This window comes from Lygodium microphyllum, unplaced genomic scaffold (genome assembly GCF_053477565.2).
Source record: "Lygodium microphyllum isolate KBCC unplaced genomic scaffold, Lygodium_microphyllum_v1.1.10 scaffold_31, whole genome shotgun sequence".
Lineage (NCBI taxonomy): Eukaryota > Viridiplantae > Streptophyta > Polypodiopsida > Schizaeales > Lygodiaceae > Lygodium > Lygodium microphyllum.
Genome location: NW_028229514.1, coordinates 1,278,009 through 1,298,434, shown reverse-complemented (window position 1 = coordinate 1,298,434; position 20,426 = coordinate 1,278,009).

Below are 20,426 nucleotides of genomic sequence, written 5' to 3'. Positions count from 1 at the left end.
AGTAGACGGATAGAAAGGGAAAAGGGTAAAAAGGGAGAGACGATGGCAATATGATGGTGCTACTATCAATGCATGGCTACGGTTGAGATAGAAGACAACCCTACATAGGTAAGCACCCCCTTTGATGTTGCTCGTGTTGTGGGAGTCTCGAAGATTAGAATGAATATGCCGTTTCCGACTAGCAACAGGTAGTGATGTAGAGCAGACTCAATTGCTAGTCCTGATGCTAAGGAAGCTAACTCAAGCACCGTCAAGGCTGTTGTTATTGTGCCGCATGTATTGTTGTTGATGGTGCTACTTCCGTTGTTGTTGAAGTAACCAATTTTACTATTGTTGCATTTAACAATCGTTTTGAAATTCAAGATGATGAAGCTATTGACAATAGCGTTGAAGATTTAGGACGATGCAGCTCCTATCAGTAGATTGCAATGGAGCTCGTGTAGGTGGCAGAAGCTTGGTGGCAATGGCCAAGGGATTGGTAGAGCAGGGCATTCGCAGGGAGGCCATGGAGATGGCGGGCTTGGTGCTGCAGGCTCTGGTGGTGATGGCCAGTAGTTAGGCGGGGGGCCGTGGAGATGGTGGTTGCTGGTATGTTGCAGTCGTTCTTTGTCACCTTCAAATCTTCCGTCAGCAACTTTATCGGCTTTATGTAGTATGTCGTCAATGCCCCGGCCCCCCTTTTCGATTGCAGGTTGGCGTTCCCTCCCATTCAATGCCGTCGACTCCCTCCTTTGCTAATGTCGTTGTATTTATCGACTTTAGCCGTCCCTTTGCTGTAGGTCTTCGTTATGCCACACCCCTATTTCTGCATCGTTCAGGCCACCATCTTTATACCCTCAGAGTTCAATGATGTCCTCCACTTCACCTTCCACCATCCTCTTGCTTTTCTTAATTCTTAATATATCCAACATTTTCATCTTTCGTCTTTTTTTGTCGATCCTGATTTAGCACGGTGCTTTTTTTGTTAGAAAAGCTCGCCATTAATCTTATCGTTTTTAAGCTTTTTACTTGTCATCATAGCTTTCGTCACCTAGCTGCCACATTGCAGAGTATGCCGCCCTTATCCTCTTTAGGCCTAAAGTAAGCTCAAAGGCCTTAACCTTCCTCAAAGAGTTTTTGAGCCTAATTTTACTTAGGCCATAGTTCTATTTATCTCATAGGCCATTTTGTACTTACCATTAGGCATGTGATTTTGTTTCATTAGATCAATTTGTATCTTTGCCTTTTTATTTGGCTTAAAGACTACCTTAGCCTTTGTGACTTGATTGTATGGTTGATAGCTCGATGTTGATGTGAGTTAATGTTGATAAATTGTAGTAGTAATTCCAGTTTACATTACCATTATAAAAGGTAGAGGAACAGTGGTCTTAGCACAGCAAGTCTCCTTCATTTCCACAAAGAGTGCAAGTATTGATTGCAACATATGAATGGATATCCTTTTGCTTTCCAGGACTATATATTGTTCCAATTTTATTCATCCAATTTTCATCAAGTCCTCAAGTCTTCTGCATATGATCTGTTTTTCCCATGAATTGGGCCCTATCAAAAACATGCTTTAGAAAAGAACTTCGTGTACAATCACTCATGCAATTCGCAAATTTGAGTCCACGCTATGCAATGAGTCGAGTGATGTTCCACACAAAAAATTATGAATGCATTGAGGAATTTGTGCCTAGCCTAACTACATGTGCTCGTGCATCATGCAAATGCAAACACAAAAGATGCACACAACGAAAAATAATTTGATAATGACGCTGACTTAAGAGTCCAAAATTTTGGTAGAAAATTCCGCCCTCAGGTTTGCAGTGATAGACACGCAACGTCACAACACCGTCGGTGCTATCCAATGCCATCGCCGGCTGCTCTACACATCAATTGAAACAATTGTTAGAAAATAATTAGATAAAACCCAACAAAAGTGAATACCTAGCAGTCTTCTGCTACAAATAATTAAATAGGTTGGAAATCTATCCTAACCTTAATTCAAATCGAGTGTGCACTCGAAACTCATAAACGTCCATCAATTTGATATGTATTTTGTGGAATCACCCACTATGGAATCACCCACATGCACATTAAACTAATCTGATGCCCGAAAAGGACAGGCATCCTCGTCAACTTCTTGCACAAGGAATCCACCTTGTGTATGAGCCTCGACAAATAAATGTAGTTTTACAGAATCCACCATGGAATATGCCTCTAGTTTTACGAAATCCACTGAAAAACCTCACGAAATCCACCGTGGAATATGCCTCTTGGCATCAATCTAACCTCAAGCAGTTAACTTTCAAGCATATTTTTGTTTCAACAGCAGCCTTGAAAGTTTTGAAGTGCCCAAATACATCACTCTTTTCCTACTTGAAATATACCCATAGCTTTCTTGAACAACCATCAATAAATGTGAAAAATTATTTGCTGCCAGCAAGAGTTATGTTCTATGTAGGCCCCCAAGCATCTACATGCACAACATCAAGCATATTCCTACTCACATCTCTATCATGCAAAAAACATTGTCTTACTTGCTTACCAAATTGAAATGCTTTACACACTTTATGAAAGTTTGTAGCTCTAAAAACAAGAAACCTTGTAACCAACCCTTTGGATTGCATTAATTTTAGCCTTTGCACATTTCCATGTCTAATATGTTTGTGCCATATTTCAATGTTTGCAACCACTCCTTTGTCTTTAGCATACATAGCAGGAATTACAGTATCTAAAATGAACATGCAGCCAACTCTACTTTCTTTTGTGACCAATTTGTACTTATCATTAAGATCTTCCACAAAGCAACCTTTTACATTAAATCAAACCTGCAACCCTTGCTCTACCATTTGATCAACATACATTAGATTCGTTATGATGGATGACACATATAATACGTTTGATAAACTTTTTGTCCGACCATCATGCAAGGACAAGGAAACTTTTCCAATGTGTGAAATTGTGTGGCATAAATCATCACTTGTCTACACATAACCACGATTTTTTTAAATCTTGCATCTCTCCAAACCATTTAGCATGACTGGTCATAATGGGATTGTAGAAAGAAAAGATGGTCGTATTGCAAAAGTTGCATAGGTAAAGAATGTGCTAAAATATTTTTGGTCTGTAGCTATTCATATTGTCATCTTTATTATGAACATAACTCCCACACCTAGAGTTCATGGGATGACTCTTGAAGAATACTTTATAGGCAAGAAGCCCAATATGTCACACTTGAAAGTGTTTGGTTGTATTATATATGTTCATGTGCTAGATGAGCTTCGAAAGAAGCTTGATCCAAAGGTTGAAAATTGTTTTTTATATATATTTTTATAGCAAAAAGGGTATTATTTCTATAAAGAATTCAGTGTGAGGAGGGATGCTATTTTCGTTATTTTTTATGAGATGAGCAGTTTGTATGCATCTAGTGGTGGTGGACTAGATGATGATCATGATTATGATAGTTATATGCACAAAGAAAAGAAAGAATCATGGAGCATTAGTGGACTAGAAACATCATATGGTACTACATGTATAGTTAGCCCTTAGTTTCCTAGACTAAGGAGCAATCCCACATCTTCAGGTGCATCTACTAGTGTTGCAAGTAAAGACACATGGAAGAAGAAAGTGTTAGATGGTAATGATGCATCTGCTAGTCACTTGGGGTTTCATTGAGATTCAAGTGGTTCAGAGAGTTTGGATGATGAGCTTGGTATTCCTTTAGTTAGGACACTAGGTGTACAGAGAGCACATGGTGATATAAAGACTCCACTAAGTGATCCAATGGTATGTAGGTCTAGCAAGGTCAGATACCTTGTTAAAATATTTGGTTTTGAAGGTTATGTAGCTCACCATTATGCTTATATGGTAAATGAGATTGAGGATGTTGAGCCCACTTGTTTTGAGGATGCCGTTGGTCATGCTCATTGAGATGCAGCAATGGATAAGAAGATGGTTGCATTAGAATCCAATAAGACTTGGGATCTAGTATCATTGCTTAAGGGCAAGAAAGCTATTGGTTGTAAGTGGGTCTACCAAATTAAGCATAATGCAAATGATTCTGTTATCAGGTATAAAGCTAGGCTAGTTACAAAAGGATATGCTTAAACGTATGGCATAGGTTATGAAGAAACATTTAGTCGAGTTACTAAGATGGCAACCGTTAGATGAATGATTGCTTTGGCAGCCACTAAAGGGTGGAGTTTGTAACAAATGGATGCAAAGAATGGCTTCTTGTATAGTAAATTACAAGAAGAGGTGTACATGGAGTAGGCAATAGGTTATGAGGATTTAGAGCATCCAACATATGTGTGTAGGTTAAAGAGGTGCTCTATGGACTAGAGCAAGCAACTAGAGCATGGTCTGACAATGTCAGAGAGTATCTTGTCAACATTGGCTTTTATGTTTCTAATGCTGATCACTCACAGCAACATATTAGAGAAATTGGGAATATCCCAAGTCTCACTTTTAAATAAGGGGTAAAGATTTGGCTATGTGGCTAAATCTTAATCCATGCTTCAAAGTGAGACTTGGAAAGAAACCTATAAGTAATTAGGGTAGACTCCACTTTCAAGTAAGGGACAAGATTTGATCATGTGGCCAAATATAAACTATATTGGGAATTCCCAAACTATATGAAAATTTCCAAATTTCCTAATATAGTGTTGCACTTTATGTGAGAAAGGGAGATACAAGTTTGCTCATCATAGTCATTTATGTGGATGACTTGATTATTATAGTTGACAGTGCCAGTGGGATTGTTGAAGTTAAGGACCTTTTAAAGAAGAGGTTTGAGATGAAGGATTTAGGTGAGCTAAGGTACTTTTTATCTCACACACATTCCATGATCAAGTGTACATATTAATTCTTGCTCATGCCATATGAATCCACACCCCATGCGAATGCACCCTTAACAGGATATCCTCGAGCCAACAATGAGAACCTACCCTTGCCATGTCATCATACAACCTTCCAGAAGGTATGCCATGCCATTGTTTGCATCATCAATGATGCCATCATGAAACATTCTAGAAGATCTTTAGTCGCCCTCCAATACCTATAAAAGGAGGGCTTACCATAGAGCTCCTCAGTCTTGGGAGCTCAAGGAGTCGACACCTCCAAGTAAGCAACTTCAAGTTCTAGTTCTAGTTCTTGTCTAGTCATGGTATCTAGTCTTTTCTTGTCTCCATTATACTCATGTTGTCTTGTCACCTTATAATCTTGTTATACGAGATCTTATCTAGCACTATCTTATATCTTGTTCATCTCCATCGAGGGAGATCTTGTAATTCTGATATCTTGTATCCATACCTACGGTCTTGGGTTGTGGGGTCCTTCATATCCTATCGAGTCTTGTTGTCTATACCTATGGTCCCGAGTTGTGGGATTTTTTGTATCTTGTTATCGTTGTACCTTGTGCCCCTACATGGGATTATCTTGTAATCATAATTCTTGTAACAAATATTGCATCTAGTCTAGTCTCTTGAGTACAGTCTAGTGCTCCCATAATAGTTTGGCAAGACTACTTTCTAGACCCTTGTGGTCTCCCTTCAAAACCTCCAACAACAAATTCAAGACTTAAATAAACGAGAAGCGCAACATTAAATAAAACCCCCTATGCATCTAGGCATTGTGCTTTAAGAGATGCAAGACCAAATTAGAGGCGTGCAAAAAAATAGAGGAAGTGATAAGATGATTCCATGTGTTTATCAACCCCTAACAAGAGAACCCAAGATCAAGATGCTAGAGAAGTTCAATGGTGAATGTTCAAAGTTTAGGGGATTCCTACGACAAGTAAAGCTCTATATCCACATGCAACTGAATAGGTATCCAAATGATGCTTCCAAGGTGGGATTCATTAGGACTTTGCTTTATGGTCAAGATTTATCATGGTTTGTCCCAATCTTGGAAAAGAATATACTAGTACTTCATAAATATGAGGCATTTCTTTGTGAGCTCACTTCCATGTTTGGAGATGCAGCACTAGTCGAGTAGTAGAAACAAAAATTCGAAAGCTATGACAAGGTAACCACCCTACCTCTGCTTATGCATCTGAATTTAGGCAATCAATCTACGACCTCACTTGGCATGAGGAGTATTTTATTAACCAATTCAGATGGGATCTTTGAGATGACATCAAGGACCTCATGCTTACTATGCTTGTTGAGGCAAAAACACTCAATGATTATATCATGCAAGCCATCCAGTGTGATAATAGATTGTTCGAGAGGAAGCAAGAAAAGTGAGAAGAATTAAGGCCTCACTAATGGAACCCAGCCCCAATCAGAGAAGAAACCACGATGCAAATAGATAATACCAAATTCTAGCCCTTGACCCCACAAGAAAAGCAAAGACATCATCTATGCCCATATTGTGGAAACCTTGGACACATTGCCCTAAATTGCCCAAATAAGAGGGCAAGCTGCAACCATCCTCGAGTAGGAAAACGAGGATGTCCGATTGTAAATGAGACCATACAACCGGACCTTGAAATAAGAAAGGGTCTCTTGATCCCAGCTACACCCATGGAAACTTGTCATAGTTTAGATGATCCTGCCAAGAAAGACGCTTTCCCTCAAAGCACTGGTCGACTTTGGGGCCTCCGCATGTTTCATTGATGATGGCTTTATAATAGATACCAGATTCCAGTACTCCAAAAGACCAATCTTGCACCTACTAAAGTCGTGGATGGAAGACCTCTAGCATCTGGAGATATTACCAAGGAAACCCGATCACTCATGGTGACTCTTGGCTATCAAAAATCTCGTGTATGCTTTAACATCATATCAAGTCCCACAAATCAAATCATCATTGGGATGCCTTGGCTAAAGAAACATAACCTAGAAATTGATTGGGTTAAGCAAAAGATGACATGTTGTGAGAATCAAGGAAAGTTGGTATATCTAGGAGCCAAAACCTTTATACACATAGTAAGGCAGGAACTGACCTACATGATATAGCATATACCAGCTCAAAAATCTAGTAAGGATGAGTTAGTTAAGCTACCAAGCAAGTACCAAGAATTCCAAGATGTCTTTAAAAAAAGAATGTAGATCTCTTGCTCGAACAAAAACCATATGATTGTGCTATAGAACTCCATGAAGGGCCTCACCTTTTGGACCCGTTTATAGGCTATCCCTTAATGAACTAGCTAAACTATGCAAGAACATTGATGAGAACTTAGCCAAGGGGTTCATTAGGCACTCGAAGTCTCCTAATGGAGCCCCAATTTTGTTCGTGAAGAAGAAAAATGGGTCACTTCATATGTTCATGGATTATCGAGGACTCAAACAAGATAATAGTCAAGAATCGATACCCTTTGGTGTTGATACCAAAGCTCTTGGAACACCTTCGAAAAGCTAAGATCTTCACAAAGATTGATCTATGAGGGGCTTACAATCTTGTGCAAATTAGAAAAGGAGACGAATGGAAGACAACCTTCCGCACAAGATATGGTCACTTTGAGTATGTTGTTATTCCATTCGGTGTCACCAATGCTCCTGTAGTGTTTCAATATATGATGAATGATAATTTCCGAGAGAAACTAGATGATTTTGTAGTTATATACTTGGATGATATCTTGATATTCTCCAAAGATCCAAAGGAGCATGAGCACCATGTAAATTTAGTTTTGGAAAATCTCAGAGAAAAATGACTATATGCAAAGCTTGAGAAATGTTTTTCCATCAAATAGAAGTGGAATTCTTGGGGTATAATGTCTCCAATAGAGGAATCTTCATGGACCCCAAGAAGATCGAGACTATTCTTGACTGGCAGACACCCACATCTGTCCGCGATGTCCAATGTTTCCTTATCTTTGCCAACTTCTATTGGTGGCTCCAGATGTGGAAAGAAGTTAAGAAATATATAAAATCATGTGATACCTACAACAAGGCCAAGGTACCTCGTCACAAACCACATGGCCTCCTGCAACCCTTTCCCATTCTAGCATGACCTTGGTCTTCTCTGTCCATGGATTTCATAATAGATCTTTCCAAATGAGACAATAAAAGGCTATATTCTTGTTGTGGTAGATAGGTTCACAAAAATGGCACATTTCATTCCTACCACCAAGACCATCACAGGAGTAGCTACTACTAGACTCTTCCTCAGATATATTTTCAGATTACATAGACTCCTAGACGACATCATTAGCAATCAAGGTCCCCAATTCATATCTAGCTTTTGAAAGAGCCTTTGTAAACTCCTTGGAGTCTAAGTTAAGTTATCCACAGCCAATCATCCACAAATTGATGGTAAAAAAGAACGGGTAAATCGAGCCTTGGAACAATATCTCTGTTGTACCATCAACTACCATCACAATGATTGGTTTGAGCTCTTGCCCTTTGAAAAGTTTTCTTATAATAATAGTATCCATGCATCTATCAAGCAAACTCTTTTCTTTGCAAACTATGGCCAGCATCGAATGATGGATGTACACCTCTCCAATCAAGTAAAGAACCCCGCCACCCAAGATAAAGTTCAACACCTAGCTGATATACACCAAGAACTCAAGCAACAAATCCAAAAGGCTCAGAATCAGTACAAGCACTATGTGGATCAGCATCGTCTCCAACAACTAGCTTACAATGTTGGTGATAAAGTATGGTTACTCAGGCATAACCTCCAAACAACAAGGCCCTCCACCAAGCTAGACCACCAGAGATTTGGGCCCTTCACTATCATAGCGCAGATCAACCCAGTAGCTTATTGAATTCAACTCCCCAACACCATGAAGATCCACCCAATCTTCCATGTTTCCTTGCTCAAGCCACACCATAGCTACCTAGTCTTCCATGTTTTCTTGCTCGAGCCACACCATAGCTCACCACTTAGAGGGGAGAGATCTAATCCCCCACCACCTATCTAGATTGAAGATCATGAAGAATTTAAGGTCGAGCATGTCTTAGACTTGCTCTCAAGGTCTATTGGAATACCTTGTTCACTAGAAAGGATATGACATCAATGATCACAATTGGGAACCTATAGAATATCTCCAAAGAGAGCACCTCTCAAAGTTAAAGAATTTCACAAGAGGAATCCAATGAAACTTAGACCAAACCACCAAGCCGCTCTGCATGGAACTTGTCGCTAGAGGAGGGGGCGATGTCAAGGACATGCCATGATCAAGTGTACATATTAATTCTTGCTCATGCCATATGAATCCCACCCCATGTGAATGCATCCTTAACATGACATCCTCGAGCCAACCATGCAAACCCACCCTTGTCATCCCACCCCATGTGAATGCATCCTTAATAGGACATCGTCGAGCCAACTATGCAAACCCACCCTTGCCATGTCATCATAGAACCTTCCAAAAGGTATGCCATACCATCGCCTGCATCATTGATTATGTCATCATGGAACATTCTAAAATATCTTTAGCCACTCTCCAACACCTATAAAAGAAGGGGCTCAACATAGAGCTCCTCAGTCTTGCCAATGCCAATCTTGGGAGTTCAAGGAGTAGAGACCTCCAAGTAAATACATTCGAGTTCCAATTCTAGTTCTTGTCTAGTCATGGTATCTAGTCTTGTCTTATCTTCCATTATACTCATGTTGTCTTGTCACCTTGTAATCTCATAGTATAAGATCTTGTCTAGTATTGTCTTGTATCTTATTCATCCCGGTCAAGGGAGATCTTGTAATTCTGATATCTTGTATCCATACCTATGGTCTCGGGTTGTGGGATCCCTTATATCCTATTGAGTCTTGTTGTCTATACCTATGGTCCCAGGTTGTGGGATTTTCCATATCTTGTTAAGTTATCATCGTACCTTGTGCCCCTACATGGCACTATCTTGCAATCAAAATTCTTGTAACAAATCTTGCATCAAGTCTATTCTCTCAAGCATAGTCTAGTGCTCCCATAACACTTTCTTGGTGTGAGGTGATCAAATGTGATGATGGCATATGGCTATCCCAACGGTAGTATGACTTGGATATGTTGTCTAAGTATGGTATGACATTGTGTAAGCCTCTTTTAGTGCCATTGGAGCAAAATATGAAGTTTTATACCACCATATGATGCACTTCATTAAAAGTAGCACTTTTTTGAGATGCCTAGCTTGCCTAGCTATGCTTGGGTAAGATCCATCAAGCAATGAGATGGGCATATGATGGGTGACTCACATGTTTGATTTGGAAAGCATTTATTTAGCCTATGCCATTCACATCGTGATAGGAGCTACCTGTATGTGCAAGATTTGCTTGCCTACCCTTTACCACTATACTTTGTCATTGAGTTGATTATGCAAAAGTAGGTCTACCTTTTGTCACGACTAGACAATGAAAAAAACACTAGCCCCATTTGCATATATGTAGTAAAGCAACCAACCTCCCTTCACATCTCTCAAGATATGGTCTATGCTATTGAAAGTTAAATCAACATGAGCTGTATAATGCATAGCTATAAAAAACACTATTAGTGACTTAAATGATCAAACAAAAACTAGCTAACGAACTAAATCCCCACCAATAACTTATATTTCTTAGAGTTGGATGATCTATTGTGGACCCTACTATGTTCAAGAGGATAGTGGGGAGTCTGAAATACATGACTATCACAAGTCCAGACTTGAGTTATGATGTTGTTATTCAATTTATGCAAATGCTTAGAAAGCCTCATTTGGATGCAATTAGACACATATTGAGATATGTGAAGTCTACTTTGCATTATGGACTTTTTTATGAGATAGGTAAAGATATACAGGTGTTTGGATACATAGTGAGCTGGTAACATATCTGACAAAAGATCTACTAGGGGATCCATATTTTCCCTTGGTAGTGTAGCAGCTACGTGGAGTAGGAAAAAAAAAAATCTATAATTGCTTTATTGTGTACAAAGGCTGAGTACAAAGGTGCTGCTATGACATCATGTGAAGTGATATGGCTACAAAAGTTATTGGGTGATTTGGATGTGCAAGGAGATGGTCCAATTGTCATTCATTGTGACAACACGAGCAACATATAGTTAGCTAGGAACCTAGTGTTCTATGCTAGGATGAAACACATTGAGGTGCATTACCACTTTGTGAGAGAGAAGGTACTTGTAGGAGAGATTGACTTGGTATATATCAGCACATAGGATCAAATAACTAACATTTTCACAAAGGCATTGGGTGCAAAGAAGCTTTGAAAAATTTGAAGCTTACTTGGAGTTGTAGAGATATAGTTGAGCTTGAGGGGGAGTGTTGAGATGGCAAGCTCAACACATGTAGACATTGATGATGGACCGCCTAGTTAGATGGGTCCATGTGTCTACATTTAGCATGTCAATGGTCATTACAATCCTCACATGGCCATTGACTTATCACTTATTACATTTAGTTTGTTGCACCTACCTATAGCTGGAATAGTTATAGTGTCAATTGATTAGTATAATCATTTATGCATTGTTTGACTTAGTAGGCCACTTTTCTTTATGGTGTATCTTATTTATACTTTGTATACATTGTATTGTGTGTGAAAGAAGAAGAAAAAAGCCAGCAAGAAAATGTTTTGGCATCCATCTCTCTTCTTGTGTTCTTTGAGTGAGCTTCCTCTTGAGTATATGGTGTGTGTTTGGTGATTTCTAACATGAAGATAATGTTTAATCTGGCATCTAAGCTAAATTAAATTTTTGCAAACCCACTTTCTTTTATAAAGCTATTTCTTATGCTCATGATGTTGAGAAAGAATTTCAATCCATTTCCCAAATGCTTCGAGGTCAATAATCCCATTCATCTCGTTCTTGCAACAACAACCACCAAGCAACCTATCGTCCTAACTATTTTACACTTAACAAGTTTTCCAAACACAAGATGTGGGAAATCCAAAAGTCATAATGTGTAATTAGCCTTCTTGTATTCAATAGTCACTAAATTAATAAAAAATAAACTGATAGTGATGGGTGCCCACCACATGTATTGTACATGTGTGTAGTCACAGTGTGTATAGTACATAAAAGGTGGCATAAGCACATGCATCTTTATCCCCAATAATCTCCCACTTAAAGGAAAATGTACCTCAAAAGAGGAGAGAACAAGAAAAAAGTGACAAATTACAAATGTACATAAAGTACAATAGGATAAGGAATAGATGTCATCTCATCCTACACCCATCATCTTCTTAAGGATGGCAAAATGTTTTAATAAGAGACCTCTATTGAGAAAATATGCAAGATTCTCGTCAATCAAGATCTTGACAAGCTCAGACCAACCAACTCAATAGCACTCATAGAATTCGAATGTAGTGTAGGAGTAATAGTGATACCAAGGTCTGCCAGCTAGACATCCTAGCCATATGGTCTCCTTGCAAGCCTTGGTAGACTGTAATATACTCTATCTCAGTACTAGATAAGGCCATGCATTTCTATACCTCGGAAATCCAAGAAATAGCACCTCCAACAAAAGTAAAGAATACCCAAAGGGTGGACTTCCTACTATCTATATGTCTTGCATAGTCCAAGTCTATGTAACTTAGAATTGTAGTATCCTAGTTACCATAGCAAATGCACATATTTGCAATGCTTTTCAGGTATCTCATGATGATACCCTTCATGATATGCCAATGTCACTGACCAGGTGTCCCCTAGGTGTAGCCATATAATGTGCCACAACTCCCACTACAAATGCTATGTCAAGACAAGTGCCTATCATGACATACATCAAACTACCTACTGCAGATGCATAAGGGATCTTGGCCATCTCAGCCTTCTACTCATCTGACTAGGAACAATCATCCTAAAACTGACCTTCACATGGAAAGGTAAAGGATATCCAATAGACTTAGTATCCTATATATGGAACCGGTCAAGCACTTTCTATACGCACTCCTATTATGAGAAGTAAAGGAGCCCTTGAGAGTGATTGTGTATGATGCATATACCAAGAATATGTGAGGCATGCCCCATGTCCTTCATCTCAAAGCTCTTCTTGAGTTGAGTCTTCAAAGCATCCATCTCATTACGAGATCTCCCAATAATCAATATATCATCGACATAAAGTACCAAGATAATAAGGTTGCCATCACAAGCCTTCTTTGTGTAAAGACACAGATCCATATCACTACGAGTATATCCCTATGAATGCATGAAGGTATTGAGCTTATGGTACCATTTCCTAGGTGTCTACTTAAGGCGATAAAGGCTCTTTCTCAACTTGCACACTAGATGTTCCCTGTCCTTTTCTATAAAGCCCTTCGGCTCTACTGCATATAGATATCCTCATGCAAGTCTCCATGCCAAAACGTCGTTTTCACATCCATTTGATAACGGTTCAAATCTAATTGCACAATTGCACAACTAAGGCCAAAACCAAACGTAGGATAGTCATCTTAGCTACAGAAGAAAAGACTTCATCAAAGTCAACACCATAATCCTACTCAGAACCCTTAGCAACCAATATGTTCTTATAGGTTGGCTTGGGACATCTAAGGGTACACTTCAACTTATACACCCACTCTATAGTTGCACGCAAGAGAAAAGAGAAGAGAAGAAGAAGAAGAAGAAGAGAGGAGAGGAGAAGAAGAGCTTTTTCTCAGTCCCTCTCACACACTCACAATCCCCCTCTCTCACACTCCCTCTCTCCCTCTATCATGCATAAGAAGAAAGAAAAAGCAAGAGCAAGAAGAGAGCTAGTTTTCACAAACACCAAGACTGACCTCCAACCTTGGTCCTCTTTTCCCCATTGGGCATCCAACCCCTTTCCATGACCGACCTCCAACCTTGGTCCTCTTTTCCACTTTCTTTTCTATTGTTTTTCTATTCTCATGGCTCTTCTACATATGCCTTTTCATTCACAACTTGCACAAGAGGGAGCGTAATGCTCTTTTACAAGGGGCAAAAATGCACTTTATTTCTTCTGTGTCTTGTTTTTTATTTTTAGTATTTTCTCCTTGCTTCTTGGTTGTCTTTTCCCAACAAGCCATCCTTTTATGCTCCTTCTTAGGACTTCTTTGCACCTTATGTCATTCATAGAGTTAACACTTTGATAAGAGGAGAATAAAGTAGGTAGTCATCTATAATGCAACTCTTCATGTATCCCATGTGACACTAAGGTCACTCATGATATAAGCAAGCCACCTACTCTCAGTGGATATAAGAGGCCATTAAACTTCACTTGGACAATCTCTCAACAACAAGAGTGAGCATTAGGCTTAGCTTTGTTAGATGCCTATTTCATTTGTAACAAGTTTGGCTTAATGTGATTCTTATTTAGGTCAACTTCAAGTCTTGTTAAGTCTTGTATACATCTTGTCATGACAATTTTCCATTACTTTCCTCCATAGCTTAGTCAACATTAATGTGATTATGTCTATGTTTCCAATATTGCCTTGATCTAAGAAATTGTTTATGTTGAGAAATAAGGTAGAGGCAAAGTCATATCGTATGCATAAATACAGTAGAGGCTGTGTGTGAAGTAACTTAAAGGTCAAAAGGTATCTGTCACTTTAGAGGATACTTTGTGTGTATTAGTTGATAATGAGAGAAGGAGAAGAATGAAGATAAAGAAGAAGAAAAACTCTTAAACCTCTATATCCTGTGCCAGTTCTCCTTTTGTTATGCATTCTATTTTATTCCTTTTAGTTGATACCAAAGTAAGAGTGCGGGATTGAAAGCCCTTATCAAGGAGTGTGTCAAATCGAGGTCTACATCAAATTGAAACCTTGTGGTCTACCATTACATTAGGTGGTAATCTTTGACCAATAATCCACCCAAAACAAGTACACATTTTTAAGAGCTATTATGTCTTGGATTTGGGAGCTATTGAGCTCATCTTGAATGCATTTTAGAAGCCATTTTAGGTTGCTTGAATTTGCATTCATCATAATATTGAAAATTACATATATTACACAAATCGGGGGTGACAAATTGATTAAGGATGACTACAATGTATGATCCTACCATATGGAGGAGAATTTCTTGATGAGGAGAGGTCAACAAGACCTTATTACAGGTGAAGATGCATGTCTAAAGCTACCTAATGAGCCCATTGAAGATTAAAACAAGGTGTACAAGGATTGGACTAGCAAAAATAGAAACATCTTGCACTGGATATCTAAATGTGTCTTAGAGACATTGATTCCACACATTAAAAAGACAAATACATACAAAGATGCTTGGAAAATCATTGGGAAATTTGGATTTTCTATGTTTTCCTTCATAGAAAGCTTTAGGAGAATGTAGGGAAACCTTTTCATTGGCCTACAATTTCGTACAATCCCATATGGGGAATTGAATTCCCTAGTTATATGCAAGGATTGCATATAACACCATATTAGATAATTTGGAAAATTTCCAAGTCCCAATTTCAAATAAGTGATAAATATTTGACCATGTGACTAAATCTTGATCCATATTTAAAACTGGGATTCGGGAAGGTAGCTTATATAGTACTTAGGTAGACATCACCTTTAAGTAAGACAATAAGATTTGAACGTGTGGTCAAATAATAAAGTTATTGGGGATTCCCAAAGTGCATGGAAATTCCCAAATTTCCTAATATGGTGTTATTTGTAGATATGCAAGAAATATTGGAAATATCTCTACATTTGTGAAATCGCATGTGTAGAAAATAATCAAAAGCTCCTTATGAATTGCATGAAGCCAGCTAGCTTTAGTTGTATTTCCATCATAAAGTCCTTGTATGAAAGGCTCCTGGTTGGCAATCAACGAGCAATCAATCAGGTATAGTTGGATGGAGCACAGAAACTACATTTGAGGAACATAATTGAATATGGAAGCTATGCTCTTGAGTAACGATAAATAACTAGAGCACTCCACAAACAAATATAAAATTTTAGCTAAGTCTTTCAAGAATTCAGAAGGAGAAGAAGAGAAGAAGAGAAGAAGAAGAAGGGGAGATATAGAGAGATAGATCAAAGCACATTATTATACCTATATAATTTATATATAGTCAACCAACCTTGAGAGATTACCATAATTGAAGTAATTAATCATACCTTCTATTGTCAAAATCCCATCGACAACAAGAGTAGCTTAGAGCTAAATCTTGGCTTGAAAAAAGAAAGTGTGCTAGGTAGCCACTTGGGCATGCTCTCTTCTACAGCCTCAACCATCAAGAAGCTCTCCAAACTACCCTCCAACACATGAATTGTTGTGCTTGAAGGCCACACCGTCAAAGCCTACATCAAGCTCTTAGGAAGATTCTTGACTATTTTTTCCTCAACTAAACAATCTTCCCACCCTCAATTTAATAATCCTTTGCTCAATTGAATAATCTATCCACCCTCATGCACAGTCTCCATTCTTCATCTATATATTTTATAAATGGTTTCGTTCATTCCATTCTTTTTCATGACTACTTCTTTTGTTCTTTGTTATTTTATAATAAGGTATATAATGCATTGTTAATTGTGTGTATATTCAAATGTCTTTCTCAATTTCTTGGTGTTATGCTGTCATGTGGTTACACATTCAATGAAGGAAAAACAAGAAAAATATATTCATATCAATAAATAGATATATGCTCATGAGATATTTACTCATGATATTGACTAAATTTTTAGATTCAAAATTGGTCTCCAAAATAGTATGAAGATTCATTGTTGAGTTCTATTAACTTAATGACAATTTTGGGTGGATAAAAATACATGCAAGGAGTTATCTTAAGCACATGCTATAGGGAGTCCAAGACTAAAAATACAAAAAAGCACATGCTTTATGGAAAGCATTTTCAGCTACTACGGAAAGATAATTTTTGCAATCCTACTTGTGTTGGCTTGTAGATTAGGTGTGTTTTGGTCAATTTGAGTACTCAAAATCCAAATTTTGAGTTTGAAGGAGAAAGTTAGAGAGAAAAAAAGTTGTAGCAAGTTTAGGAAATGATTGTTGCTCTCAAAGTTTTGATATAGGGTTTCTTTCTTAAGGCCTTTACTTGATAATGAATGCTTCTAGCTATCATTTAAGGGATTGTGTGTATGTAATCCAAGAGTGCGTTTACAGTAGTGTACAGAGTGAATTACCAAGTAATTTACAAGTTTCTTTTGGTATTCTTGATTGTATCTCTTATCTTCTTTCTTTTCATGAACCCTTGTGGTTTGTAGCTTGATATATAACCCCCTTGACATTTGGTGAACTAATGTGAAATGCCACATCCAATCTATGATAAGATGGGAGATTCAACAATATCTTCAAGATATACATGACCTATAGAATTGGGAGATGATTCTAATAACATAAAACAGATGTTACAAGCTTTCAATATTATGTCATACAACAATAGCATCAACAACAATGATTGTAATGACATAAAACAAATGTTACAAGCTTTCAATATTATGCCATACAACAATAGCATCAACAACAATGATTGTAATGACATAAAACATATGTTACAAGCTTTCAATATTATGTCATACAACAATAGCATCAACAACAACTACACATTAGTAATTATAGTTTCAATAATAAATATAATTAAAAAATTCAATATGATATGATGTCGGAGTGAACAAAGCAATGGAGACTATAAAGAATCAAATGGAGCTATTTGATGGTTGGAATATTTCAAGTTATCTAAAGCTGTACAAAGCAAATATGGAATTCTTCAGGGTCCCTACTCACATGATGAGTTAATACTTTGTATGACATGTGACTCCTATGTTGAACTCATGTATCAATGAGATTTATGTGCAAGGTTCTAGATGGTCAGAATTAAACAAACCTTTCAATGATTTATGTGCAAGGTTCTAGATGTTCAAAATTCAAGAAACCCATTGGCCCTTATAAGAGTGGGTTCATAAGCCCCATACTGACCACATCTAAGCTTCAATGAGAGTTTTAGCTTAAATTCAATCAGTTAGATATTTCAGAGCAAATAGCTTTGGATCCTGAGAAGATTGAGCTATTTCTATAGGTAGTAGACCCTCCACTGTAGATGAAATTAGTAAAGTTACTTAAAGATGGAACCAAAGTGATGGGTCCAAAGGTAGATTGGCAAGATGCCAAGGATATTGTTTCTATGCTAAATAAGAGATAGATGTGGCATACTAGATTGTAGATTGGCTTTGTTATTCTAGTCTCTTCTTCTATATCTTTGTCTATATCTACTCATGTATCTTCTCCAATAGCCACTCTTATGCCATTACTTGTTTCTATAGTTAAACCACATGTTTCTTCAACTCCTCCTTGTTGGCGTGAGGTTATTGGAGCTTTGAATCTTCAAAGAATGCTTTTATTGCCACTGATGTTATCTTAATGTATTTTTTGTATGTAGATCTTTTCTGTTTTTTGTGATGTTATTATCCAGTCTCGAATGTGACTTTGCCTTTTCATATGTCATTTTCCTGCATTCACTTGGTGAAGCTTTGAGAATACCATGCAATAGTTTCAAAGTCAAAAGATTGAACTAATTACGAACAACTTTTTTGCATTTCACCATTACACATTGAGAAAAAGTTGTAATCTCGTACCTTTGATCTTGCCCTCACATAAGATGTGGCATTGTTCCAAGATTCAAAGGACTTTGGGTCATGTCAGTGTAATAGAGAAAAATGTATACAAGGAAACTAAGGTTATTTATATACAAGGATTAGTATTTTGTAGTTTTTTGGATCCACTAGTCATAGAAATTTGGATTATACTCCAATTTAGCAAAAGCATCTAAGTCAATTGACTTTGAAGCTAGTCCACAAATATAAGTAATCAAATCGCTAAGCAAGGATGGTCTTACAAAGGGACTGGCAATATGTTATTCCTCTTCAATTAATTTTTTTAAAATCAATGGGTGATATTTTAATTGTGATGGCATATCCGAATTTCAAGCTAAGATGATAGAGTATAGTTAAGTGTTCTCAGAGTAAGTTGGATTAGTAATCTAAAGTCAATAATAAAACCAGTTATGTAAGAACGGACTCAAGGAATTACAATTTTGATGAAGCTCATCAAGTACTGACTGGTAATATTGATTTTGGTCATAGAAGCATAAGAGGGAATAAGTTAGCATGACTATGATTGCTTTTGATGAAGGGTCTTAGGATATTCAACTTGAACCAAGAGACTTTTGTGGTAAAGGTGTCCACTCTCTTCCCAAGTGGGATGCCATTTGGAAGAAATTGAATCGCCTCATCATCAACAAGGCTTAAATCAATCATTGTGAATAGTTTGGCATAAATAAGGAATATGACACCCAATTGGAATAGAAATTCTATTTCAGAGGAATTAAAATTTTTAGCCAAATGAGCAGTTATGTTTACTTAATGGTTGAATACCAACAAAGGAAGAGACCAAAACGAGGGTCGAGTTTTGTAGAGTTGATCTCTAGAGGTGAGTCTAAGAAACCTTCTCCGGGGCATCTCAAGGTTCAACTGGCTCAACTTGGTTTAACTAATAGGATGGGCTAGTATGGATATTAGTAGCTTTAGGCTTAGGATCTAAGTCTCGAATGTATTGCTTTTAGCCACTATGTCGATGCAAGTAGAAGGTTTACGTACATTACTTTGCTGCATGTCAGGTAATGAAGATGCATTCTCGATGGTGGTAGAAGTAGAGAAAAGATAAGGTTTTGTGCCATTTAGCCATGGAATAAACCATTCATAGAAATAAGGATTGTATGGCAATGAAGAATGACCATCTAGAATTTGTGGATCATGTGTGAGGTAGAAAATATGTCTAATGACATCAATCATCAAGTTGCTTTGTCCCAACTAACTTGCAATTGTAGCTCTTCCCTTGAAAGGAGTTTTTCACACAAGGAAACTATTTCAACAAGTTTAGAAATGTTGACACTACAAATAATTGCAAGCACTCTTATAGATGTAAGGGCTACATATGTCGGATCATGTAGGGAAGTTTAGAGTCTTTCTTTGCTCGCTAATAGTCACTAGATGGCTACTATACCTTGCAGCTAAACCTCGACTAAAATATTGCTTATTTTCACATATATGAGTGAATGTAATATGAGTAAACTTTCAAGATGAGTGAACTTGATATGACTGAATGAACTTGATACGAGTGAATCAATATGAGTAATAACTAGATATAAATGAACTTGATATGAGTGAGATTGATATGAGTGAACCTAATGAATGAACTTGATGAGTATGAACTCTAGCGAGAGTGAAATCTAGCAAGAGTGAACTTAAATTAGTGAGATATGATGAGTGAACTTACGGTAAGAATGAACTACAAAAGGATGATCTTTTAGTGCAAAGGACTCTAAACCTAGGTGCCAAGGATTCTAAGTATAAACGACAACAAGAAAAAATCAATCAAATAATGAAAAAATCATTGTGTATTTGATTCTTGCATTGTGTATTTTGTGTTTTTCAAGTTTTGATTACTTCCCTTCAATGCACAAAGCATTTTTAATCCACAATACTATTACACAAATTATTCAAGTAAGATAAGTTTTAATTTTGCATATTTATATTTCGTGTTTTGTATATTTTTTGAGTTTTTCTCAATTTCCTTCCTTCAATTATATACACCTAAACAACTA